The 26,626-nt window shown below is 42.0% G+C and overlaps 1 long non-coding RNA gene across 5 annotated transcripts in view; it reads right to left on the reverse strand.

The window, feature by feature from the left end:
- The window catches only part of LOC147576555 (uncharacterized), a 61,494-nt gene that overhangs the window by 16,692 nt on the left and 18,176 nt on the right, over positions 1-26,626 (reverse strand). For 3 of the 5 annotated variants that reach the window (XR_015240910.1, XR_015240911.1, XR_015240909.1), the window contains 2 exons: positions 12,201-12,320; positions 9,160-9,245 (listed from right to left, as the gene is read on the reverse strand). This is a non-coding gene — a long non-coding RNA (uncharacterized LOC147576555). Of the gene's footprint in view, positions 1-9,159; positions 9,246-12,200; positions 12,321-26,626 lie in introns of those variants that run through there. The other 2 variants (XR_015240913.1, XR_015240912.1) reach the window with 1 other exon arrangement.

Raw genomic sequence — 26,626 nt, forward strand, 5'->3', positions numbered from 1 at the left:
CAAGAAGCCTGCATTTCCTTTCTTCAACGTTTATTTATTTTTGGGACAGAGAGAGACACAGAGCATGAATGGGGGAGGGGCAGAGAGAGAGGGAGACACAGAATCGGAAACAGGCTCCAGGCTCTGAGCCATCAGCCCAGAGCCTGACGCGGGGCTCGAACTCACGGACCGCGAGATCGTGACCTGGCTGAAGTCGGACGCTTAACCGACTGCGCCACCCAGGCGCCCCTGCATTTCCTTTCTTGAAAGCTTTTTTATTTTTGTTTTTCCAGGAGTTAAGCATTGCTTTGTTTACTCTTCATTTGTCTGACTTTCTTTGTGTCTTCTGTTTTTATACAAATGTTGTGACATATCTGTTATACAGATTTTGAATATTATTTCCAAATGCTTAAGGTGGTCAAATATCCCTTTTGTTTCTTCCTCTGGTGCTGTCCATTCAAGAACCGTTCATCCTTGCCATGTTCTTGGGAACCCACCCCCACACCCTGGCTGTGCCCTGTATTGTGTGGCATCCCTGGTTCCCAGATCCCACGTCTACTTTCTTGATACACGTCCTTGTTTTCGCGAAGTAGATTTTCCAATACCTTCTGAGATCAGGTGCATAGGAGGTAAAATTTTAGAGTCCTTCTATGTCTGATAATATTTTAATTCCTCCCTTACATCAGGATTTTGGTTGAACTGGATATAGAATTCTGGTTAAAAATCTTTTTTTTTTTTTCTTGGAAATTGTAAGGCATTGCTTCTTTTCTTTTAGCATTCAGTATTGTCCAAGAGAAGTCTGATGCCATTCTGGGTCCATGTCCTTTGTATATGACCCACTTTACCCTCTGAAAAATTTTGGGTCTTCTTGTCCTAAACTTTCACAGGAATGGGTTTCAATGAGGTTTTTTCACTCCGTTTTTTTCTGAATACAAGGTGAATCTTTTCGATCTGGAAACCTCATGGCCTTTTGTTCCAGAAACTTTTCTTAGTCAGTTAAACATCCAATTCTTGACCTCAGCTCAGGTCTTAATCTCACGGTTGTGAGTTCAAGCCCCATGTTGGGTTGAGTATGAAGCCTACTTTAAAAACAGATAGATAGATAGACAGACAGACACATAGACACGTAGACTCATAGACACTCCCTTTCCTCTAGTCTCCAGAAATTTCTTCTGGTTGCATACCACCTCCCAAGTTGATTCTGCATTGTTTTTGAAATCTGAAGTTTTATTCTTTCAACATTATCTTCCAATCTTCTGTCTAATTTTTCACTTTTATTTTGTTGTTCACTCTTTAAATTTCCAGGAGCTCTTTTCTCTCCTCTAATTTATCTGTTTCCATAGCAACTTTTACTTCTTTCAGGGATGCAATATTCTCTTTATGTCTCCAAAGGGTATTAATTATATAAAAGTTTCTGTTTTTTAACTTATTTTCTTTTCCTGCCAAGTTTCTTTTCTCTTTATACTACCAAGGTTTTTTTTTCCTCTTTATTTTATTCTCTCTTTCATATTAGAAGCTTCATCAAAAGTGAGCCTGTCTTTCCATAATTAAAACTAAAGTATCATACAACCAATTAGAAGGTCTGGGTTCCTGGTGGACCCTGACCAGGAGCATCCCCAGGAGCTGATGTAGTGAGCTGCCTTTTTACTGAGGAAGTCCCCCAAAGAAGGGTCTTATTAAGAAAATGGGTGTTTTCTTTTGGACTAGTCAGTTTCTTTGGAAAGGAATATTCCAGTCTTCTTCTTGGGGCAGGATAATCTAAGGGGCTGGTTCAATCCTGGCTGTGGGCATTCTAAAGACAGCTGGTGTCTCACCTGTCAACTTGAACTTCTCCCTTGTTTTTAAGATGGGATCCCAGCCTGCACTTGACTGTCTCTAGGTCTTTCCAACTCAGAGAAAGGGGCAGGAAAGGATCTCCTGGCTGCTTGGCATAGGGGAAAAAAAGACCTTAGCATCCTAATTCTCTATATCTTGAATTTCAAGAAATCTCCCTGTTTATTGCTACCTGCTGTAGCACCTGGTATCTCCAAGCCTCAGCCTTTCTATGGTTCTGACCAGTAATGTGGCTCATTTCTCATTGGTACCAACCCCCTATCCTCCTCCCTTAGTCACTTAGGTTATTGCTTCCTCCACTCTGTTAAGTCAATTGCCATCTCTTCAAATGTTTTTCATATTCCAAAATTTGGGAAATGTCTGCAGCGATGTCTCCTCTTGCCCCTTTACCCGTTTTTATCAAGGTAAAATGTACACGACATAAAATTCACTTTAACCATTTTAAATTATACAATTCAGTGGCAATTAGTGCATTCACAATGTTGTGCAACCATCACCTCTATCTAGTTCCAAACATTTTCATCACCCCAAGAGGAAACCCCATACCTATTAAGCAGTCACTCCCTGCTTCTCCTCGGTCCCATCCCCTGGAAACCACCAATCTGCTTTCTATTCCTATGGATTTGCCTATTTGGGGCTTTTCAAATAAACAGAATCGTACAATATGTGACCTTTTGTGACTGGTCTCTTTCACTTCGCGTAACATTTTCAGGATTCATCCATTTTGTAGACGTAGACTTCATGTCTTTTTATGGCTGGATAATATTCCATTGTGTGGATGTACCATATTTTGTGTATCTGTTCATCAGTGGATGGACATATTTCTTCTCTTTTATTCCTTTCCTATCATCAGGGGTTGGATTTGGAAAAGGGAGATGATACATGTGACTGGCAAGTCCGCCATGTTTAGCCCAAACAATGCTCCTAAGTATGGACGCAAGCTCCATCTCTCCAACCACACAGCAGCCTGGCTTTCATTTTCACCTCTGCTTGAGAAATCAGTCCCGTGACCAGTCCTTGTTCGAGTGACTATCCAAAGGATGCAGTCCACTTCATCAGAGTCACAAATAGAAATATACTTCTCTTCCCTGGCCTAGAGTCTCCCAGCCAAGGAAACTTCCAAAACCGTGGACGGGAAGGCAATCCCAAACTGTTTGGAATAGCATGACTGTTTGGTTATTAGATAAGTGTATTTTAACCCCAAGACTATTTAGAATTAAGTATAGAACTGATAAAGTATTTGAAATCATTAGAATATTTGTATTAAAGAGCAATTCCCCCCTAGCTAGTGTTTTAGGAGTACATAATCTCATTCTACAGAATCACATACTCCATACTCTAGTCATTTTGAGACACGAGCAACATCCCAGTTGAAGAATTAGTATGAAGAGATAAACATATATTCTTAGGTGTCAGTACTCATTTTCAGAATATTAGAGGTAGATACCACATGGTCTATAGACAAAGATTAAAAATGGAAGGGTATGAGGTGCCACTCTATTTGGAATTCCCTAAAGAGATTAATTCCCAAGTCAATATCTAGAATGAAAGAGTTCAGGGTGCTTCCAATGAAATGTCAACCTCAGACCTTTGAATTTCTTAAACATTTAAAATCTGAACCACTCCTGGAGGGGGTGGGGCATATTTCCCAAAAGCCCAGCCAACGAGGTTCATGGGAAAAACACAAGCCCCCAGAAAAAGAGCCTAAGGCAAATTTTTATTGTAATTACCCTTACTTTTGGTACCACCGGGGACAACCCTAGCCTTCCTTTGTCCTGATTTTGGAAAGGAGAAAGTCCTTCCTCAAGAGCTTTCTTGAGATCTCATGCCAGTGGGGATCCAGCCCTTCTCAGGAGCCCTCTTCCCTCCTTTGGGAAGCAGAGGCACAGAGCTGGATGGCAGACTTCCTGAACAAGAGCATTCCAGGAACCTCTGCCTGATCAGGTTTGGGCATTTGCCCCAGATTTACATAAGCAGATGAGTTTACTTCCTACCACATCTGCCCTTTTTCACACCTGAAAAGACACAGACCATAAAGGCCATGTGGTCTTGCATAAGGCCATAAAGGGCCACACTTCATAGGTTCTAGCACTACCCATAGTCCTCAGGGGCTGATAGGCAGCTTCTTTGACATGAGAACCAAATAGCCACTGGCAAAGAAATGGCCCTGCACTGAACAGGGGCTGGTTCGTCTCCTGGACCCGTGTGTGGGCAAGCGGAGCAGCAGGCTCTACAGAGAGATGGAGACACAAGAGCACAAGAGGAGGGCAGAGCAGCACAACAGATCAACAGGGCAGAGAGGCCAGGAAGGGAGACAGCAAAACAAGTTAGTCAACATATTTGTCAGATGGGTAAATTCTTAGGAAAGACAAATGCAAACACTGATGATGTAGTTCCAGTAGGGAATGCAAAAGGGCTTCTGCTGCTGGTCATATTCACCACTCTCAATGTGACCGTCCCTGTAACCGTCATCATACTGTCACCATCATCATCAATGCAAATAAAACCGAGTGAGTGACAATATGTACGCTGTGTTTTTGATCATCAGTATGACCATCCCCGTAAGTGTCATCACCCACACCACCATCAGCACACCGAACACTGAAATAAGTGCCAATAAGTGTGTGCCAGGCACTCTGTACAAAGAGGAAGCCAAACCTTGGTCCAGCCCTCTAGGACTGCATTATCATCGTCATCATTATTAGCTAAAATGTATTGAACGCTTACCACACAATGGGCACTGCGCAAGGATTAAACCTTACGATACCCTATAAGGCATGAATGCCTTCGTATTACAAATGAGAGGACAGATTTAGAGGAGCTAAGTTATGTGTACAAAATCACACAGCTAAGGAGCAGCGGCACCAGGATTCAAACCCAGGCAGTCCTGCTTGACAACTGATACCTCGCTATGATGTATATTGCCTCACACTGCCTTCTCCAGTTGTCTTCAAATTGGGGCACACACAAGAATATCCACTGAGGGCAGGAAGAAAATATTAGACCTGCTGTACCTATTAGACCTGCTGATAACCTATTTATCAGTTAATTCTTTAGTTTCTATTTTATATGTGGTTTACAATATACTTCACTTACCACCATAATAGAGTATACAGACCATCTCTAAATAAATAATTCATACTATGGATACACGCTTAATTCTTTACTGATAGAAGTATGCAGTCAAAAATGCTTGGAGACATCTAGACAAAGCTAACATGACTAACCCACAGTCACGCAAATGGAAAAGTAAATCAGTTGGACCTGAGCTTACCTCTGGTGAGATACATTCAACGTATATAATTCTGAACCAAGTGAATAATTGTGTTCTGCAGAATAAAGCCTTGATTTCAACAAGTGACTAAAAAATTGCAACATATCCTTCTGAATGACTTCTCTTTAATTGTATCTATTCCCATTCCTATTCCTAATACATCTGTCCTAGTAACAATTAATGTGGCTTAGTTTAATCAATTTTTAATTAAAGAGAGAGAGTATCATCCTTTTCTAAATCCTCTCTGAAAATGTTCCACATGTTTCTCCATTTAAAAAGTAGAGATAGACTTTTCAAGGGAATATTTCTCTTCTAGAGCTACATAGTAAAAAACTTAGGTGTGAAATGACAGGATGTCTAAGATAGGCTCCAAAGGAATCTGGAGTCAGCGAGTGGATGGAGATCAGAAGAGGCAGAATTGGCCAAAGGTTGATCAACATGGAGCCTTGGAGGTAGCTATCTAGGGTATGTTGAGTTATTCCACTTCTGCCTGCTTTGGTTCCATAATAAAGATTTAAAAATAGTTAAAATGTAAAAAAGAAAACCACAACCTTATCTTTTTTGTACTGAGCACTGTCAGAACTCACCTCTCAGCTGAGAAAGGAGAAGAACGATCAAATATGGATTTCACAGAAATTATCATAAGCCCTTTCCTGTCTTCATAAAATCATGACTTTGTCTAGGAAATGTGCATCCATTGTTTGCAATTATGTTAGAATCAGCCTCACATAAGAAATAACAGGAATGAGAGAAAAAAAGAGAATCTAATTTAAAAACAATCATTGCATTAGCTGTGCAGGGAAAAACTCAGAAAAGAAACAGATGTCACGGATCATTGAAATGATGTCCCTTGAAAACACTCTTCAGCTGATATTGCTGGTGTGGGCAGCACTTGTAGGCCTTTACACACACAGGTAGCTCTCAAGGCTGAGACCGTTGATTTAGATCTGATTGGAATCTGGGTGGGCGTCACTCAGAGGGGCACGTTGCAGGTTAAAGGACCCCACACAACATCTCAAGGGAAGCACAGTGAGATGCAAACCAGCGTTCCCACTGGGACAAGAAAAGCCAGCAAATGCTAACTGCTCTGCCATTGGAATTAAACCACAGGGCAGTTCACCTGCATTTTCATCAAATAATGCAGAGAAGGCCGGAAATGGCAGTGTTCCCCATGGCCCATAGCTACTGAGAAAGCAGAAAAAACAATTTCCTGGGCAACACCCACCTGTTGGCCATACCACCGCTCCGAGAAACCAGAGCCATCTCTGCCAAGAAGAGTCGGGCAAGAGTCCTTCCAGAGTTCAGCCTCCGAGTTCTCTTCAATCCTTTGTGTTCTGAGTAAGAATTTCCACACTGAGAGCTCAATTCCAATTATACCCGAGATAGTATCAGAATGATAGGTAAAAATAGGCCCAGCTTTCTGGCCAGGCAGCCAAAGCACACAGTGCCACAGGGAGAAAGCAGACTGATTGGGATCTTTCGCGGTTGTGACGTCTTCTCAGAGGGCAGCTGAGGGCAGCGAGAGCAGTGTGATCCGATTGTGCTACCGAGAAAGCACTGGGGAGAAGCACAGGAGTGCTCATTGCAACACGGGCTTTCCTGTGAAGGGAGAGGGTGGGTCCACCTCTCTGTGACACTTGGGACAGAACCAAAGAGAGGTTTGGATGACCCAGGCTGACATGAGAAAACTAAAATGGATGAGTCCAGCCAGTGGACCTGCACAGTGGCAGAGCCCTGGAATCACAAAAACACAGAGATGGGAAAGATTTAAAAGGTCACTAGTGCCCATCCCACCAGCTGGAGGAGCCAAAGGTGGTTTAGGGTGGGAGAAGGCTCTAGACTCTCCATAACCGCCATCAGCACACCTCCAGGCTGCCCCCGAAAAAGCACACGTTGAAAGGGAAAACAGGGCTTGTTTCACATGTTCTGCTTCCCCCCTAATGAAGACATCAGCATGTCTAACCCTCTCCCACAGAGGAATTTTGGAACTATCCTTGCCCCTCCCACCACCACAGTCAGTGCTTGAGTCAACCCTACAAGCGGTCACCGTCCTAAGAGACTAGGACCTCACAGCCCCGGAGGAAGCCCACCCAGCTGTCAATGACATCATCTGAAAATTTTTCCTAGCCATTCGGAAATGTAGATCACGAGCCTGAAAATGTTCTCATTCCCTTCAAGCCAGTCATTAAGTTCTTGAATCTGCCCTAAAGACCGTGAGCCTCAATATGACAAACGCTCTACACAGAACTGTTTTCAACACACTCTTTAAAATAGCAAGCAGTTGAAACTATGGAGGAATAATAATGAATGATATATCCACTACTCAATGTGATAATGCCCAGCCTTTGCGGGTATGTTCATATAGAGGATGTAACAATACAAAAAGATGTTTATAATATCTTATAAGATGTTTAAAATGTTAAGAAATCAGGATGCTGAATTACATATTCATTAGGCTAAGTTCATATTTTTTAAGAAGACCCATTTATAAAAATGACTAGAAACGGTCCCATTTATATGAGGCATCTAGAATAGTCAGGTTCCTAGAGACAGAAAATAGAATGGTGTTTATCAGGGACTGGGGAAGAGGAAAATAAGGAGTTATTAGTTAATGGGTAGAGAGCTTCATTTTGGCAAGGTGTAGAATTTAGTGATTTCATCACCTACATGTAACACCCAGTGCTTTTCACAAGTGCCCTTGTTAATATCCATCACCCATTCAACAAATCCTATTTTATCTTTTTTTTTTTAAGTTTATTTATTTATTTGGTCGGGGGCAGGGGGGGGAGTGTGCACGTGTGGGGCAGTGGCAGAGAGAGAGGGAGAGAGGGACAAAGACAGAATCCCAAGCATGCTCAACACTGTCAGAGCACAGCCCTACAACAGGGCTCAAACTCGTGAGCCATGAGATCATGACCTGAGCCGAAATCAAGAGTCAGACGCTTAACTGACTGAGCCACCCAGATGCCTCAACAAACCCTATTTTAAAAATAAATTTCAACGTGCAATTGAATAAAAATATTTTTAATGTCTTTCTACAGGTTTTTTAGGGCAATAATAATCCACCTTCCTCACTTAGGTTAAATACTGCACCTTGCCTGATTATTCCGCCCATTTTACAGAGGAGGAAACTGAGGCCAACAGAGGCTAGGTGACCTGCCAGGATCCGTGTTTTGGCAGGGACAGTGTGGATGATTCTAACCATTGCAACCTCAGGCTATTTGTGCTGGAATGGCCAACACAGATCATCACAACTACACATTTTGCCCTCAGACATAAGCGCTCCAAGACTTAGAGAAAGAGCTCATCCATTAAATGAAATTCTAACCAGCTTCTACCTTCATTAACTTTACGGTTTTCATGAGAAAAAAAAAAAAAATGGCTTAAAAAAAAAAAGTCTTGGATTTAATACCAACAAAGACAATTTCTTAATAGATCCCGTAGCCAGCCAACAAACTTCAGCAAAATTTCCCCACTCTCTGCTTCTCAGGATTGGGACCCTGAGGCTTTGAAACTCTGAATCATTAAGGAGTCAGTTATGTTCAAGAGGTGGGACACCCTAAGGTAGGAAATTTAGGCTCATCTATGTTGGAACAGTTTTTTACAACAAGGGCTATTAGTGATTTAATATACTGATATCACTCATTTAGCTCACAGAATATTGAGCTACCTGGGGCACCTCCCACATTCTGGTTGTTTTTCACTTTAAATAAGGCAGCAGAGCGTCCAGGGAACGTGTATCAAAGGATCTGAATGCTTCAATGATAAAGGTGAATTTCATACTTGTTGATGCTCTAGGCGTCACTTTGCCTTGTCTCCCTTCAGTGACCTTTGCAGGCCGGAAATAAAAAAAAAAAAAAAATCAAGCAGTTCATGTCAAGCGCAAGAAATATTCATAAGCCTTTTCCTAAATTCACTGAAACAAAGGAAATCAATTCTGGTATCCAGCACCTAGTAATTAAGGAACCACGCCTCATTAGTAATAAAGAGAATATGGAGTAAGGAGAGGTCTCAGTCAGGACTCCTGCCGAGCCCAGAGAACCAGCCTGGTTGGGGGAAGAGACCAGTGAGTCAGTCAGCTTTGGCACACACCGAAGGTCATCGATTCAGAGGACATTCTGTGAGTCAACCACCAAATTGTGTTCGGACTTTCCAGGTTCTGCGAAAGACACAACAATAAGATGAGATACCTCAGGAAAAAGCTACCATAAAGAACTCACAGCAAAAGGCCTCTAAACAGGCACAGGGAGGGGACTTCATCTCAAAGGCCAACTATGATGGATGGAGCCTGCATGGAATGCTGATTTGAGAAGGGTCTGAAGACAATACATTTCATATATTAAAAAAAAAAAAAAAATGAGAAGGGTCTGAAGCTACCATCCCAGTGGCCAGGAGAAGGTGTGGGGAGAAGACAGATGACAGCAAATGTGCCAGACGTTTGTCACCCCTGGCCCAAACCATCACGAAAATCACTTTTGCAGAACTTACGCTGTCTAGGCAACACCCGTCTTAGGTAAAACGGAGAGGGGGGTGAAATTTGTTTTTAGGACACCGAGCTTCCCTCTACCTTTCCCCTTTTCCCAGTCTCCGGCACCAAATAACCTTCTGTCCTCTATTGCTTTAGCCTCTCCATTTCTCCAGGGGGCTAACGAAAAACTGTGTCAAGTCTCAAGGGTTGCTGCGCCAAAGCAGCAGCCATTAGATCTCTGGCGGCCCAGTTCAGGTCTCAGAAGGTTGGCTCAGAAGCCACACACGGGTGCACCTGCAGGTGGGAGAAGGGACACCCAGCAGAAGAGGAGGGGACGACAACCAGAGGCCATCTTTCTTCCTTCAAGACAGAAGGTTGGACAAAAGGCAGAAGAACGTAGACGTGGCTGTCCTCCTTTCATGACTGGGGTAGCACAGAGTCTGGTCCAAAGGCAAGACTCATGCTGTTCGCTGAAAACTAGATCCAACCCTAGCAGAATGAGCTCATCAGACGAGAGCACCTTCTCCGTTCTCGCTGCACATGCTCACTTTATTCGGGAAACCTGTCCAAGGGCACCTGTCCTACTCCATTCTCAACCTGAGGAGTTTGGAGCCTACCCTTACAAACCTGGACCAACTTCTCTGCCAATATAACTAGGATATTTCATAAACGATAAATACGTGCAAGAATCAATAGCTGCCTCTGGCCCTGCAAGACAGCAAGGTCTACCCAGGGATGGACCTTTCTACATAAGTCCCCAGCTGATAAAAATAAAAAGTCCAGTCCCCCCACCCTTACTATGAAGGCAGCTCATGTTATCAAACCTTCCTAAGTCAGCCTTCCCCAAGAGATTCTCTGTTACCGCTGAGCTGGTTCCAGTCTATCCAGTCAGGACACAGTACTGCTACTGGGCCAACCAACCCAGCTCTGCCTCTATGAGCCTGTCTACCCCTTCATCTCTACACCCACCAGGGAGAGAATGGCACATACGTGGCACAGGTGGATTGCAAGGTCTTTAGGTATAAATTGTGGCTCAGTCCTTTGGGGCTGAAAAACTCAGCAAGTTACTCAGCCCTCTGTGTCTCAAACTGTAATAGGAGAATTTCGCCCACCTTATCGGTATTCGATTACATCTGCTAGAATGAGAGCACCGCAGACAGGGGCCGCCAGGCTGCTCAATACACAAAGTAGCCCAGGCATCATACGGTGCCCCCTAGAGTGATGTGTTGTTAATTGCATGTGGTGGCCCTGCCGCTGGGACCAGGGTTTTGTCTGTCCTAGCCTTTGGTCTGCCCTAAGTGCCTAGGGTAGTGCCTGACTTAAGTAGAAACTCAATAAATACATGCTGGATGAGTGAATTAGACCTTCGTCAGGACTTCAGTCGATAACTTCAATACTGGCTTTGGATTAAACACTTAAGAAATAGTAACAGTGATTATTGTTATTGATGATGTGGTTAAGTCTAATAGGAAAAACTTTTCCTTGAGCCTGGCTTTTATAAATTCATGGGGCGCTGGATTTGAATGTCGAGTGATACCCTCCTGACGAAAGTAACTTTTCTCACATCATACCACCCAGGGGCTTTGCCCTTCTCTCTTGCCTGGCCTGGCTTCTTTCTGTCCGCAGCCCGACTTTGACCCCATCCTGGCCCCAAGACCGCTGCAGGACAACAGGACTGCCATCCAGCTACCACGGGGGGCGGCTGTCTCATCTTTGTGTGACAGTCGTGACTTTCTCTTCTCTGCCTCTTCTTGGCTCCTTCACTTGGCACTGGGGCTGCTATTCAGTAGCTCAGTCCTACTCAAAGGCCACAGCTCCTTCTTGGAAATGGCACAGACTTGAAAACAAGGGGCCCAAACACCTCTGCCAACAGGGACATTGCATAATGACAGCACCATGTTCCAGGTGAAGAGAACATGGTTGCAGAGGGGAGACAGGATCTCTTCACCACACTTGGTGAGGCTGTGTGAGTGTTTAAGTCACCTCTCACTCTAAGGGACAGATTTGTTTTTGAAAATCAGACCACCCTGGCTCCAGCCTGAATGTTCTTCTCTTTCCTCATCATCACCGCACCCATAGGGACAATCTCCTTTAGGGGGACAATAGGTGGCTGTCAACTTTATATAATATAAACAATGTCAGGAAGGAACCCACCCAAGAAATATGACCTCCCCAAATGCCTGGGATTCCACTATTAGTGATTCACTCTTTTGGTTCAGTACCACCCACTTTCTGGCTGTCCTGAGAAATACACATTCTCCTGGGAGGTATTATGCATGAAGTTCCTAACACCTGGAGTGAATAACTTCACCTGACATTTTATTTTCTCCTGATAGGAGAGATACATGGGTGCTTGGCCCACAGGGCTGAGGTGGGTCTCAGAGAGCCAGAGAGCAGGGGAGGCTTTGCAGTCAAACTTCCTAAGTGTCACCAGGTTTCTAAGAGCTAGGCCTGACTGTCCCCTCCAATGGTAGCTGGCCCTGGAGCTGTTGATTTCCACGAGTTAATCACCTAAGGATTCAAAGAGGCAATATACATAAAGGGCCAACTCCGTATGCCATGCGTCATCAACAACAAATGTGAGTCTGCTCTACTCCTCCCATGAATAGAGAGACATTTGTCTTGGGGGAGAGTGCTGGTTCATACCTGCTCCTCATCTTCTGGGAAAGACAAGCCAAAGAAATCAGGTATCTCCTCTACTCCCTGTTATAGTGTGGGGACTCCTCTGACCAACAGCCCACTTGGTTCATGGTTTCTTTACCACTGCTGTGGGAGAGAAAGAAAGAGAGGGTCAGCCCATGTTTGAGCAACTGCTGGGGGGAGGGGTGTCCTGGTTTCTTGGCTCTGAGAGTTTGAGGAGCCTCTTGCTTGGGGTTGATTCTGCTCTGCTCCCCAGGCTCTACTATGGGCCTCAAGAAGTTGACCTCTATGGACTCCATTCCCAGCCTCCTTTACCCTCTGCCTTCTAGTGATGCTCAGCTGGTGGCAGATGTCAGGAGGAGATTGGGAGGCAAGACAAGAGAGGGATGAGCAATTAATTGCCCTCACTCCCTTACTACTGGGCCAGGACTGTCTCGGTAGCTGTGTCCCCTGAGCCATGATCATGGATCCCAAGAGACAGCCCATCTCCCGTGGCTCCAGTGTTCACTGGGTTCATCTGCCGAGGGCTAGGAAAGACTTCTCACTCTTGCTGGTCCCTGGGGACACTGCCATCTCTTACTGACCATCACCCCTTTGCTTCCCATCCACCAGGTTTGTTGAACAGACCAAATGGGATTCTACATTTGGTTTTATCCCCAATCCTTGCTGAGGATCTTCTGATTCTCTGCTATGTGCCTAAAATGCATTTTCTCATTTAATCCTCACACCAGAAGTGTAGAAATGTCATGTAACTTGCTCAAGATCACACAGTTGTATTTGAAACGTGCCCAGGAGTGCCAGTAAGTATTATTTAGAGTCAATTTTGGGGGGTGCTGAGGTGGCTCATAGGCTAAGCGACCAAATCTTGATTTCTACCCAGGTCATGATCTTACAGTTCATGAGTTTGAGCCCCATATGGGGCTCTTGCTAACAGTACAGAGCCTGCTTGGTATTCTCTCTCTCTCTCTCTCTCTCTCTCTACCTCTCCCCTGCTTGTACTATATCTCTAAAATAAATAAACAAATATTTTTAAAAAATAAAAAAAATAAAGTCAACACTCAGACTCTGTCCAGAAGCTCTGGACTTGGGAGTCAAGTATTCCATTTCAGCCTCATTCTGCTCACCACAGTCTAGTTGGATAGATATTTCTGAATTTATCTTCTAAAAGCAGGCTCAGTTCAAAGAGACATTTATGACCTTACTGGATGCAGTTGGAGAAGGCTGTCCCAGAGGCCAAAATAAGTCAGGCCCTTGGGAAAGATGTGATGTGGAGACTCTGCCTAAAGCCCCCTTCTCCTCGTCCTTGGGGTCCCTTGCTTACTCCCTTCCAGCCCCCTGCTCTCCATCCTCAAGCCCCTCTGGCTGATCTATGGAATCCACTGACATCAGTCTACTTTTCTCATGCCTCAGTGCGTGCCTCCTGTCCATTTCCCACACCCTGCTCCCTGCTCCCTGCTCACTGAGAGTGTTCCAGTGCAATCCAAGATGACAAATTGCCTTAACTTATTTAAATATGCATATCTTTAAGGGAGTACACAAAAAGTAATGTCAATGGTGGAAGTTTTAAGTGCCAGTTTAGGCCAGTGAGAGAGATATTTATGGAGAAGGAAATCTTTTTGCTGATTCCTCAAGGATGCCATACAGATATCTAGATTATAGCTCCTTTAATATGTAAGGCAGGCACATCTGTATTTGAGGAGCCCTGGGATCTTTGTCTTCAGAGGCTTTCACAGAGGGAAAGGGAGACTGACAGCAGGATCAACCCACTTAGAACCCAAGTATTCCCTTTTTTCCATGACTGAAAATAAGTATTCACCAAGTATTTTATGTACTCTCCTAATTTTCTAGCCTGCCTTCCAGCTTAGTTTGCAGCAATAGGGTTAGCTCTGGCCATAGACTGTGGGCATAAGTGACATGTGCCACTCCTGAGCTGAAGCAGCTAATAGCTGATGTGCCCCCTCTACCTTTCCCTTCCCCTGCCTTAATGTCTTGAAAGTCATTTGTTCTAGACGGTGCACCTTTGAGGAAGGTCAACCAGCCTGCAACAGATATTTGGTGAGTAAGAAATCCATGTTTATTGTTTTAGATCACTGAAATTTTAGGGTTGTTTATTGCGGCAGCATAACAGAGCCTATCCTGACTAATACATCATGTAAGATGAAATCTGAACAAGTGTTCATGCTGAATAGGACTGTTGGCACTAATTTCCCATTCCCTGTAACTCGAGAGCTAGAAAGGAAAAACCAACATTTCCCAGACACTTTGAAGGTATGGTTCTAGAAATAAATTCGTTTCCCCAAATAATGCAGCATTATAGTAGAAACATGAATGCTTAGAGCCATTTCGGCCACTGGACTCCTCATTCCAGAGTTTAGTCACGAGCTTCATGGGTGCCAGAGGCACTTGTGGTGAAAGCAGCCAGGGCAGCAGTTTCCTAATCTCTGGATCACAACTACAACGGGATCACTTTGAAATAGTGCTCCCCAGTGGAACGCTCTAGATTTCCACTTCTCCAGCTCTTACAACAGTTCTATAAGCTTGTAATTCCCTGGACTGAATTCCTTTCTTCTTGAAATACATGGAGTGGTGGCTATTTCCTTCACTGAACTCTGGATCTATGTTGCTTTAAAAAGTTTGAAAGCCTTTGAAAATAGATAGCATAGCAACAAAGACGATGTAGAGCACTCCAAAGACTCAAAACTGAGAGATGGCAGATTCTCTGAAACCTCAGAAGTTTGGAGGGAAAAATGTGGTAGAAAGAATTGCCACACAACCATGAGTTCATTTTTAAAATGTAGCATCAATGATTTAAATTTTTTTTTCAACGTTTATTTATTTTTGGGACAGAGAGAGACAGAGCATGAACGGGGGAGGGGCAGAGAGAGAGGGAGACACAGAATCGGAAACAGGCTCCAGGCTCTGAGCCATCAGCCCAGAGCCCGACGCGGGGCTCGAACTCACGGACCGCGAGACCGTGACCTGGCTGAAGTCGGACGCTTAACCGACTGCGCCACCCAGGCGCCCCTGTAGCATCAATGATTTAATGCAACTCTTTCCCATTACAATTGAAGATGAAAAGGAGGCCCAGTGAATCTAAGTCCCTTCTCCAAGGTGGCACAAGCAGTAAAGGCAGAGCTGTAGTTCAAACTGAGGTCTCCTGAATGTGGATTCTACTAACCATTTTGTAGACTCCATCAAGAAGCCTAACAACAAGCTGCTGGGACTGTCTCATCTGCATATTCTCCCAACTGTCCCAGAGGCGCCCCCAATGTTCTACACACCCCACCTACACATACCCCCACCCAATGGCTGGCTTCCTATGAAGGAAGCAAGGGCAAGCCTTTGTAGACAGCTAGTGAGCATGCAGAGAAAGCCAGCCCAACTCTGCAGGATTGGGAGAAAGTTGAGATTAAGCACTGCCCTAGGGTAAGCAAATGGGAATCTGTCAGTGGTGGCCTGGCTTTGCAGGATTGAGAGAAGGCATACAATTTTAAGAATCCCCCTACCACCAGGAGGGTGCAAGAAGTGTAAAGCAGGTCAGTCCGTAGAAAAGATCTGAGAAAGGCAAAGAATCCCTAGCAGGGCTGAGACAGAAGGTATTTCTCTCCCAAAGCCAGTCGGTAAAGACTGGAGGAGGTAACTGCTTCTTCAAATGTGAAGATGGTATATGTAAGATTTCAAGGAACATGAAAAACCAAGGCAATATAACACTACTAAAGGGACACAATAATTTTCCAGTAACTAACCACAAAGAAATGGAGATCCATGAATTGTTCAATAAATAATCCAAAGTTGTTATTTTAAGAAAGCTCAGTGAGCTACAAGAAAACACAGGACAATTCAATTGAAATCAAGAAAACAATACATAAGTAAAACAAAAACTTTAACAGAGAGATACAAATCATAAAAGAGAACCAAGCAGAAATTCTGAATCTGAAAAATACAATGAATGAAATGAAAAATGCAATGGAAAGCATCACCAGCAGACTTGATCAAGCAAAAGAAAGAATCTGTGCAAAGACAGGTCATTTTCAATTATCCATTTAGAGGAGAACAAATACAATAGAATGAAAAAAAGTGAAGAAAGCCTATGTGAATTAATGGGATGCCATCAAGCAAAACAACCCATGCATTATTGGAGTCTCAGATGGAAAAGAAAGAAAAAGGTGGTAACCTTATTTAAAGAAATAATGGCTAAGAAATTTCCAAATCTGAGGAGAAATTTAGATATCTAAGTTCATGGTGCTCATAGGTCCCCCAAAAAATCCAACCCAAAAAGATCTTCTCCAGGACACATTTTAATGTAACCATCTAAAATCAAAGAGTCTTCTTAAAGCAGAAAGAGAGGAAAAAAAAACTCATCACAAACAAAGGAACTCCCATAAAATTATCAGTGGACTCCTTTTTATTTACTTATTTAAATCCAAGTTAGTTAACATACAGTGTAGCAATGGTTTCAGGAGTAGAATTTAGTGATTCATCACTTACATATAACACTCAGGGCTCATTCCAACAAGTGCCCTCCTTAATGCCCATCATCCATTTAGCCCATCCCCCCACCCAACTCCCTTCCAGCAACTCTCAGTTTGTTCTCTGTATTTAAGAGTCTCTGTATTTAAAGGGTTTGCCTCCCTCTGTGTTTTTATTTTATTTTTCCTTCCCTTCCCCTATGTCCATCTGTTTTGTTTCTTAAATTCCACATATGAGTGAAATCAGTGGGCTTCTGAGCAGAAATCTTGCAGGCCAGAAGAGAACAGGATGATGTATTTAAAATGCTGAAGGAAAAAAAAAAACTTCCAACCAAAAACACACTACCTGGCAAAGTTGTCCTCCAGAAATGAAGGAGAGATAAAGACTCTCCCAAACAAACAAAGCTGAGGTGGTTCATTGTTGGACCTGCCTTACAAGAAATGCTGCATGTTCTTCAGGCTGACATGAAAGGATGCCAATTAGTAACATGAAAACATAGGAAAGTATAAAGCACATCAGTAAAGGTAAGTGTATAGCCAATTCAGAATACTCTAATACTGTAGTCTGGTGATGTGTATATCACTTAACTCTAGTATAAAGGTTAAATGACAAAAACATTAAAAATAACTATGGCTACAATAATTGTGAATAGATAGACAATATAAAAATATGTAAATCGTGATATCAAAAATAAAATGTGAGGGGGAGAGTAAAAGGGTATACTTTTTGTATGCAATCGAAGTTATCAGCCTAAAATAGACCACTATAACCAAAAGACATTTTATGTAAGCCTCCTGATAATCACAAAGCAAAATCTATGAAATACATAAAAGATAAAGAGAAGGGAATCAAAGCGCACCACCACTAAAAGCCATCAATTAACAAAGGAAGACACAAGAGAGAAAGAAAGGAAAAAAGGAACCACAAAACAGTCAGAAAACAATCAGATGGAATTAGTAAATCCTTGTCTATCAATAATTACTTTCAATCTACATGGATTAAATTCTCAAATGAAAAGGCATAGAGGCCGAATATATATATATATACAAGACCCAACTACATGCTGCCTAGAAAAGATTTACTTTAGTTTTAAAAGCATATCTAGGTGCAAAGTGAAAGGTTGAGAAAAAAATATTCTATGAAAAATGGAAACCAAAAGAGAGGGGAGTAGCTATAATTATATTAGACAAACAGATTTTAAGTCAGAAACTGTAACAAGAGACAAAGAAGGTTAGTTTATAATGCTGAAGGGATCAATTCATCAAGAGGATATAACAACTATAAACATATATGCACCCAACATCAGATCACCTGTGTAAGCAAATACTAACAGATTTGAAAAATAGAATAATAGTAGGGGACTTCAATACTTCACTTTCAACAATGGATACATCATCTATGCAGAAAATCAATAAGGAAACATTGGACTTGAACTATATTTTAGAACCAAATGGACTTATCAGACATACACAAAAATTTTTATCCAAAAGCAGCAGAATATGAATTCTGCTCAGGCACACATGGAACATTCTCCAGGACAGATTATATGTTAGGTCACAAACAGGTCTTAACAAATTTAAGGACATTAAAATCATACAGGTATCTTTCCTGACCACAATGATATGAAACTAGAAATTAACAATAGGAGGGAAATTAGAAAATTCCCACATATGTGGAAATTAAACAACACACTCCTGAACAAAGAATGGGTCACAAAAGAAACGAAAAGGGAAATCAAAAAAATATCCTGAAGCAAATGGAAATTGAAACACAGCATACCAAACCTTACAGGATATAGCAAAACCAGTTTCAATAGGGAGATTTATAGCAATAAATGCCTACATTAAGAAAAAAGATTGATCTCAAATAAACAACCTAACTTTATACCTCAAGGAGCTAGAAAAAGAGCAAACTAAGTCAACAAAAGGAAGGAAATTAAAAAAAAGAAAAAGCAGAGGAGAAATCAATGAAATAGACAAGAAATACAATAGAAAATATCAACCAAACTAAGAACTGGCATTTTAAAAAGATAAACAAAACTGACAAACCTTTAGCTAGACTAAATAATAAAAAAGAGTGAAGACTCTAATAAATGAAATCAGAAATGAAGGAGGAAATGTAACAAGAGATACCATATAAATACAAAGAATCATAAAAGACTACTATGAACAATTATAGGCCAACAAGTTGCATAACTTAAAAGAAGTCCAAGAATTCCTAGAAACATACAACCTACCAAAACTGAATCACAAAGAAATAAAAAATCTAAACTGACCAATAGTGAGTAAGGATATTGACTCAGTAATCAAAAACCTTCCAACAAACAGAAGCCCAGGACTGGATTTAGTGGTGAATTCTACCAAACATTTAAAGAAGAATTAATACCAATCCTTCTCAACCCCTTCTCAAAAACTGAAGAGGAAGGAACACTTCCAAATTCACTTTTTGAGGTCAGCATCACCCTGATACCAAAGCCAGGCAACAATACTACAAGAATAAAAAATTATAGTCCAATATCCCCAGTGAATATAGATGCAAAAATCCTCAACAAAACACTAGCAAACAGAATTCAACAACACATTAAAAGGATCATATATCATGATCAAGTTGGATTCACCCCTGGGATACAAGGATGATTTGACATCTGCAAATCAATAAATGTAATACACCACATTCACAGAATGAAGAATAAAAATCATATTATCGTCTCAATAGAAGATGAAAAGGCATTTAACAAAATTCAACATTCTTTCATGATAAGAATTCTCAAGAAATTAGGTATAGAAGGAAGGTACTTCAGTATAATAAAGGCCACATATGAAAGCCCAACAGCTAACATCATACTCAACAGTGAAAAGCTGAAAGTTTTTCCTCTAAGATCAGGAACAAGATAAGAATGTCTACTTTTGCCACTTCTATGCAGTGTAGTACTAGAAATCCTAGGCAAAGCAAGTAAGCAAGAAAAACAAAACAAAACAAAGGCTATCCAATCAGAAAGGAAGCAGTAAAATTGTCTCTGCTTGCAGATGGCATGATCCTACATATAGAAAACCCTAAAGATTCCACCCAAACACTGTTGGAACAAATAAATCATTACAGTGAAGATGCAGGATACAAAATTAATATACAAAAATCAGTTGCATTTCTATACACTGACAACAAAGCATCAGAAAGAGAAATTAGGAAAACAACCCCATTTATAATAGCATCAAAAACAATAAAATACTTAAGAATAAATTTAAGCGAGGAGCTGAAAGATCTGTATGCTGAAAACTGTAAAACACTGATGAAAGAAATTGAGAAATATATAAATATTCATGAATTGGAAGAATTAATTGTTGAAATGTCCATACCACCCAAAGCAATCTACAGATTCAATGTAATCCCTATCAAAATTCCGTTGATGTTTTTCATGGAAATAGAATAAACAATTATAAAATATATATATATATATAGGAACATTATTTCAGCCATGAGAAAGAAGGAAATTCTGCCATTTGCAACAACATGGATGAACCTAGAAGACATGCTGAGTAAAATTAGCCAGAGAAAAAACAGTATGATCTCACTTATATATGGAATCTTAACCAAAAAAAAAGGGGGGGGGCACCCGGGTGGCTCAGTTGGTTAAGTGTCCGACTTCGGCTCAGGTCATGATCTCACAGTTCGTGAGTTCAAGCCCCACATCAGGTTCTGTGCTAACAGCTTGGAGCCTGGAGCCTGCTTTGGATTTTGTGTCTCCCTCTCTCTCTCTCTGCCCCTTCCCCACTCTCACTCTGTCTCTCTCTCAAAAAATAAAAATTAAAAAAAATTTTTTTTAAGTCAAACTTAGAGAAATGGAGCAGAATGATAGTTTTCAGGGACTGAGATATTAAGGAGGTGGGAAGAAGCTGGGCAAAGGGTATAAACCTTCAGTTACGAGATGAATAGTCTCCGGGGATCTAATGTACAACATGGTGACCATAGTTAATAATATTGTGTTGTGTATTTAAAATTTGCTAAGAAAAAAAAATAATAAAATAATGCTAAGAGAGTAGAACTTAAGCGTTCTCTCTCTCTACACACACACACAGGCACACACACACATAAAGAAAAGAAAAAGAAAAAGAAAAAGAAAAAGAAAAAGAAAAAGAAAAAGAAAAAAAAGAAAGAGAAAAAGAAAAAAAAGAAAAAGAAAAAGAAAAAAAGAAAAAGAAAAAGAAAGGTAACTCTGTGAAGTGATGGATGTGTTAGTTAACAGAATTGGGGTAACCACTGCACAAAACAGAAGTTATGTCAAATCATCACGTTTTACGTTCTAAATATATACAATTTTATTTGTCAATTATACCTCCATAAAGCTGGGGGAAAACGATAAATTGAGGCCCCCCTCCCTGATACTTTGACCAATGTTCCTTCTGTCATACAATGCCAGCTTTGATTCTTGGTAGAGAGGGTTCACCTTCCTGAACCACTGGGGATCCACTGAGTATTACAAAGGACTATGTGTGGAACAGGCTGTTTGGAGCAGGGGACTATCTGCCACATGCTCACAGCATTTAAGATTGTGAAAGACATGCTTGAAATGAAATCTAATGATCGGTATTCAGTTTTATGGCATGGTTTATAAAAATATACCGTCCTCATAAAGAGCAGCCATTGCCAACCTAAAGCCTGTTAAGTGCCTACAGATTTTATTTCAGAGCTAACGACTTGAGTTCCTCACATGTCTCCACTAATGATGCCTCGCATGACCTTGAGCCTCTAGCTTAAACATCTCGTGCCTCATTTTCTCTGTCTGTAAAGGGAGATAATGACACTAGCTGCTGGATCATGTTGGCAACATGCTTAGAAATCCCCAGATCAAAGGTGATCTGTCTGGACCAAACAAGATGATGATGGTGCTTGCCATCATTAGTGTTGTTATTATTATTGTCGTTATTTGGGGCTGCCATCTTGCAGCCCAGGAAGTAGACATGACTCCCGTGGCTGATTCAGCACCAAAGCAGAATAAGGAAGCGTTTCAGCACTGCAGAAGCTGTTGATATAGAGACCACCCATTTCATCGACATGACACGATGGCACATTCCTAGGCTGCCGTGTGGAGTGAGGTATTCACCTCCCTCAGTGTAGGACCATCCCTAGAGTGCCTCCAAATGGTAAATATTTGTCTTTGGAGGAAGGAGGCCAGGGAAGAAGATCCCATCATTTCTTTGGCTATACGGTTTCTATCATCACACAGCCAACTGAAAAGTCCTGGGATCATAGCCAGGAGGCTTTAGATTTGAGTCTCAGCTCCACCAACTAGAATCTTATGGCCTTGAACATAAGCCATAATTTCTCAAGATCATCATTTCCTGATTGTAAACTAGAATGTTTCACTAAAGTGATTGGCTGGTCTCCTAGTTTTGATTTTTACAGTTACCCCCAAAACAAATCACAAGGGATTCTACCCAGGGAAAGTCTTCCCTGGCGTATTTCTCCATAGTTTAATGACAGTATCAGTTACTGCTCTTCCAAAAGGCTGCTGGCCCCTCGCCCACACTTGAGCAGTAATGTTCTAAGTCTGGGACAAGGAAATGTACTGAACTTGTTTTGAAATTTAGCAGCAAACGGGGAACTCAAAATAGAAAGCCAATTCTATGTACCAGTAAACACTTACTGTTGTTTTCAAAGTACGCTCACGCAGGACCATTAGCTGCCTTTATGGGGCCCGTGTAAGGTGCCCCATCTGGGTGGCTGAATTTGAGAAGAAATCTTCTCTGATACATGCTGTTCTATGGACACATGGCTTATAAGCAGACTACACTTTGTAAAAAGACAAAGGCAATGCTATCCCCAGGTAGGTACAGCCCTGTGCCAGAGGCTGAGTCTTGATGAGTGGTACATGAGCTAGATTTCAGCTCCCAGGGAGCACTTTGGCCAACACTGGCATTCCATACACGGCAGCCTTCTATCTGTTGAGTCCCAAGGGTTCCATAGAGGCCCTTTATGAACCTCAGATGACTGAGAGGAAGCATCCTCCCTCCCCCAGATCTGATTTTTATTTCCTTTACATGATATTGGCCATCTATGAATGTTTTTGTTTGAACAAAATGCGATTTTAAAAAACCTCAATAATCACTGTGCACATAGGTAACACAAATAAATAAAAGGAGATTTTGCTTGGGAATATGCAAAGGCTTGAATCTAGAAAACATATTTTCTTAGACCATGGTAGTTTAGAGAAGTAAACTTGGTAAGGATTTTCAGTCAATGTGAACTCAAGACTACAAAAATTCCTCTCCCCGCCCCCCCCCGCCCCCACCTGCCCCTTTCTCAAACAGTGTACTTTCTGCCTGGGATCCCTATTCTGCCCAATGTAGCATAAGTAATCTAGTTATTTGCAGGTAAACAAAGTCAAAAAGAGTGCTTTTTAATCACCATTTTGGCTAAATGTGCATGTATGTGTACATACAGGTGTTATGGGTGCGTGTTGTGGGGACGTGACCCTGCATCTAGGCTGAGAAAGAAGTTACTGCACTGTCTGCATCTGTCTTGGTCCCATTCTGACCTCTGGCTTCAAATGTAACTCATCTGATCCTTACTTGTGTCTCATGCTAACAAATTATCTGACAGGCAACCATGTTCTCCTCAGATGCCTGCAAGCATGACCCACCCTTCAACTTCTGCCATGGGGTCCACAACATTCAGGCAAGGAGCTCTTGTAGGCCTCTGAGCTTCATTTCTCATTTCCTCTCTCTTCCCTCCCCTCCTGCTTTCTCCCCTTCCCCTCCCCTCCTCCTTATATTTCCTCTCCTCTTTCCTCTTCTTCTGTACCCCAACTTGATGCCACTGGGACACTCAGATATCTGACCATCATCACTCTAAGGCTCTGGGAAAATTGGAAGGCTGTCCCTACACTGTCCCCTCACCAGAAACACCATACCACCATTTCCTTTCTATGGTAGCTTTTCCATGATGAATAGAGAACTGACCTGAAACTTGATGCCTCCGCAGATGACACCCTGGGAAACCTGAAACAGGTTCTCTTGACTTCAAGGCAGATTTTATCATGCCCCTCCCTGGCCAAGATTCATTTTGTGGGGCGGAGGGATACATGAGATAGGGCCACTCCTACTCCTATCTCACCATCTTACTTCATCTCTACTTTTCTTCTCCCCTAAGGACCAGAGGTCAGCGGTGAGGGAAGGAAATGGCTGATCACATCTACTTCCGGAATCTTCCATCTGAACCCTCAGCAGTTGAACTTAAAACTGCTTGCCATCTCAGTTTGGAAGTCCCACCATGCCACGAATGGTAAAAGAGCCTCAGGATGTAAGCAAGTGGAATATGGAAGGTGTTATAGGGGCCTTGATTTGTCACATATCATCCTGCCACAAGCTAGCACTAGTGGACAGAGAGAAGCAGAGGGGAGACTGAAGGGGTAATGCCTGTTAGTGAATGAGAAAACTCGAGGGGAATGAGAACCAAGCAATGGTCCTACAACTAGAAGCAAGATGGAAAGGATAAGTAAAGATATGCATCAAAAGCTCTTTTTAAAAAATGTGTGTCCCCTACAGCCCAGCAATTCCATTTCTAGGGGGTTAGTTTAAGATAACCAGACAAGTACCCAATGATTATCTACAAAGATGTTCCATGCAGAATTGTTTACAGTGGACAAAAATTGGAAACAATAGGGATCGGATATGTAAATAACTGTGCTCTTGCAATGGAACCTTATGTAACCATCAAAAAATGATGATCTAAGCCGCATTTATTTGAGTAAAAAGATATCAGGGTATCTGGCTAAGTGAAAACGCAGGTTACTAAGCAAAAAATGCAGTGTGATCACATTTTTATTATATGTGTGTGTGTGTATGTATATATATGTATTATATATATATATATATATATATATATAACTAGTATATATATAATACATATATATAACCTATATATATATAACCAGTATATATATTAATTATATATGTACTATATATATTATATATATAGTACATAATATATATATATGATTATATATATATAGAGTACATAATATATATATATATGATTATATTGGGGCACCTGGCTGCTTCAGTCAGAAGAATATGCAACACTTGATCTTGGGGTCATGAGTTCAAGTCCCATATTGGGTGCAGAGATTATTAACATAATAAACTTTTTTTTTTAATTATGAGAAAGTTTTTGTTTGTGTTCAGAAGACAAGCTGTATGGTTCGGAGAAAACAGAGGAAAACCACTCACACACAAGAGAACTACCAATTCTCAAAACGTATTGACAAGACCAGTGTTCCCACTCAAGGGGGAACTTGGCCCCGTCCTTCTCAAAGGGAAGGGTTCTACACTGCAAACAACAGAGCCCCCTGTGGCCAGTTTCAGCAGAAAGACAGTTTAATAAAGGATGTTGGGACTTGCTCTCTGGGAACAAGGAATAGATAATACTTCTTTCTCTTCCTTCCACCAAGTACAACTAAAAACCATAGACATAACGTATAAAAAAAAAAAATCATCAGAAAATTCTCAAAGGTGGGGAGAGGAAGGCAGATGGGTGAGGGACTTCAGACCCAAGGAGTGACATGGAGGTGAGTTTTCTGGGTTTTCTCTTTGTCTCATATATCCCAGACTGGGAGCTGAAGAAACGTGTGGCCCAGAAATGCAAATGATCCCAAACATGAAAAAGCCCCAACAAAAGCCTCCTCTCTCTAGCCAGAAAAGGGTATGAAGACAGAAAACTCTCAGACAGTAACCACGTACTCCATACTAACATCATGGGGAAAAAAGTGCCTCTCCTTACCCAAGCCAGCAAAGACAGAGTGAAGAATCTAGACTCCTCCCTTGTGGAATGTCATGAGGCTCCCCAACCATCTTGCCAGTGTGGTGTCAGAGAAAGCCAAGTAAGGAGCTGGAAACTAACCCCCCCCCCCCCCCGCCATGATGTCAAAATCTACATTTTGAGATTTAGTAGGAATCTCAAAATTCCCACTAAATGGGAACAACACCTATGCCCCCATGATGTCAGTGGAGCCCTCATGGGGAGTCTGGACTTCCACCCCTACCTAGAACTATGGAGGTGCTCTGTTCCCTCCCCTCTGGTGTTAGAGAAGGCTTAGGGAAGAGTCAGGACTTTCATCACCACCCAGAGGCAATGAGGCCACCTCTCTTTACTGTAGTGTCCAGTGGAAGACACGTGTGAGTGGTAACAAGGCACTCCTACCCCTCCCAGTCAGAGTGATGTCAGTGAAGGCCTAACAGAGAACCAGAACTCCCACCTCTGGCCTAGAATGAGGAATCCCTCCCCAAGTCCCAAGTCAAGTAACAACAGAGGCCAAGTGAGGAGTATGCATTTCTTTTTTCTTTTTTTAATTTAAAAAAAAAATTTTTTTTTTTTGGTGGGCGTCTGGGTGGCTCAGTCGGTAAGCGTCCGACTTCAGCTCAGGTCATGCTGTTGCTGTTCCTGAGTTCGAGCCCCGCATAGGGCTCTGCGCTGACAGCTCAGAGCCTGGAGCCAGCTTCGGATTCTGTGTCTCCCTCTCTCTCTCTGCTTCTCCCCCGCTCACACTCTGTCTCTCTCTCAAAAATAAATAAACATAATTTTTTTTTTTAATTTTAAATGTTTTTATTGATTTTTGAGACAGAGAGAGACAGGGCATGAGCAGGGGAGGGTCAGAGAGAGAGGGAGACAGAGAATCCAAAGCAGGCTCCAGGCTCTGAGCTGTCAGCATAGAGCCCAACATAGATAGGGCTTGAACCTATGAACCGTGAGATCATGACCTGAAGTGAAGTCGGACGCTTAACCAACTGAGCCACCCAGGCATCCCTTCTTTTTAAATTTTTTTTAACGTTTATTTATTTTTGAGAGAGAAAGAGACAGAGCACAAGCAGGGGAGGGCAGAGAGAGAGGGAGGCACAGAATCCGAAGCAGGATCCAGATTCTGAGCTGTCAGCATGGAGCCCAACACAGGGCTCGAACTCCCTAACCGC

The sequence above is a fragment of the Puma concolor genome, chromosome D1 (assembly GCF_028749965.1).
Source record: "Puma concolor isolate L17-30 chromosome D1, mPumCon1.1.hap2, whole genome shotgun sequence".
In the NCBI taxonomy this organism is placed as follows: domain Eukaryota; kingdom Metazoa; phylum Chordata; class Mammalia; order Carnivora; family Felidae; genus Puma; species Puma concolor.